Source organism: Eulemur rufifrons, chromosome 10 (genome assembly GCF_041146395.1).
Source record: "Eulemur rufifrons isolate Redbay chromosome 10, OSU_ERuf_1, whole genome shotgun sequence".
Taxonomy (NCBI): domain Eukaryota; kingdom Metazoa; phylum Chordata; class Mammalia; order Primates; family Lemuridae; genus Eulemur; species Eulemur rufifrons.
Window position 1 is genome coordinate 27517156 of NC_090992.1, and position 1876 is coordinate 27519031.

A 1876-nucleotide genomic window follows, 5' to 3' on the forward strand; every position below is an offset into this window, starting at 1 on the left:
GCAAAAAATATAAAAATTAGCCAGGCATGGTCTGCAAACCTGTAGTCCTAACTACTTGAGAGGCTGAGGTGGGGGGATCACTTGAAACTAGGAATATGGGGCTGCAGTGAGCGATGATGTCACCACTGCACTGCCTGGGTGACAGAGCAAGACCTGGTCGCAAAAAAACAAAAGCAAAAACAAACCAAAACAACAGTGAAAATGCAAGTGTGGCGCTCTGTCGGGACAGAGACTGAGGGGCCGGGGATACGGGCGGCTCTGGGAGTGCACGGGGCTGGAGGGCTCAGGGCGAGTTTGTAGGGGCCTCTGGCTTCTGGGGCAGGCTGGCTGGGCTGTGGGGGCCACACTGGCCACACGCAGCAACATGTAAGAAGAGGGTAAGAAGGGCTGGAAGTATTCACATCAGTTAACGTCCATCCCAGGATACTTGAATCCCTCCAGTAGGACTGAAATCCTGCATTCCCCAGACAATGCAAACAGAGCCCACCAGCTTCCCGGGCACTTGACTCAGGAGCATGATGCTGTGCTCGGCCTGTCTGCCCACAACGTCACGCTGGCCTGGAGCAACTGGGAGGACGGCATCCTTAGGGTGCCCACCGATGACACTGCCACCATCTCCTATATCCAGGATGATGCCACACATCTCGTGGTCTTGAAGACAGCCCAAGACCTGGGCATCTCCCCCAGCTGGAGTCTGCATGTGGAAAGTTCCAGAGGCCTCAGTGCAAGCTCCCTGTCAGAGAGCGTAGTGGGGCCGGTGGAGGCAGCTACTTGGTTGCAGAAAGTAAGGTCGCTGCAGAGGAGCTTTGCTGCCTGCTGGGCCAGGCCTTCTGGGTTATTTACAAGGGGCCTACCATGGGCTTTCTGGACAGAGCAATATTTGACGGGGCCTCCACCCATATCCCCTACCTGTCCCTACACACGATAACTTGTCTACAAAATGCGACATTAAGTAGACCTATGAGCCAGAAGCCAGCACTTTCTCCTTCCCTGACTCTGATGTAGGTGGAGTGTCACCCTTGCTTTCTGCACACAGGTGTTATCCCACGGCAAGACGGTCAGTGAGAATGAGCTGAGTGCCAGCGCCACCAAGCTGCTGCAGGACAACATGCTGACGTCGTGCTCCAGGCTGTCATCACAAGAGATGCAGTAGTTCCTGGTGCCGCTGCAAGAGAACTGCAACCAGGCCTCCATCCACAAGCTCTGCATCAACCTGCAGCAGGCCTATGGGGACAGCCACACATTCCTGCTGCCTGGTCAGAGGCCCTTTTCCTTTTCATTTATTTTCTCTTTTGGGGGGAGAACTTCCTGGAGACCACTGGCATGACTGATAGCCGCAGCATCATCACCAACAGCTTGGGCAGGCACCGGTGGACCCTGAGCACCACATCCAGCTCCACCAATGGGAACGGGACAAAGAATTGGTTGGTACCTTCCAAAGGGGATGAGGGAGACAAGTGGGACAGCATGATCTTGGACATCAGCAGCGACATGGAAGTGCTGGTCTGCAGCATGGACCAGGATTCGGTGTGACAGGAGGTGGGCAGGGGAGCACCCACACCTTCAGCACAGTCGTTCCCAGGCCTTCCTGGGAGGAGGTGACCAAACCCATATTTCAGCCCTTCCTGCTGTCTGGGTGCTGGGGAGGGTCTCCAGACACAGGTGGCCCCTGAAGGCCCAAGTCCTCTCCTGTGAAGGAGCCAGGAGCTGCCCAGGGACACATGCCCCAGTGCTGGGTGGAAAGCTCTGTGCTTCCTCCACCGGGGCTCAGCCGTGTACCTGCTTGGGGAAGGCCAGACCAAGCTGGCAGGGAGAGCCATTCCAGTCTGGCAGGGCCTTGGAATTTTGCACAGCTGTCAATTTTGCACATGTTGTT

At 56.1% G+C, this 1876-nt stretch overlaps 1 pseudogene; it reads left to right on the forward strand.

Moving 5' to 3' along the window:
- The first annotated feature begins 364 nt into the window (after positions 1-364).
- On the forward strand, positions 365-1533 carry LOC138392999 (cerebral cavernous malformations 2 protein pseudogene; annotated as a pseudogene).
- Positions 1534-1876: the final 343 nt, after the last annotated feature.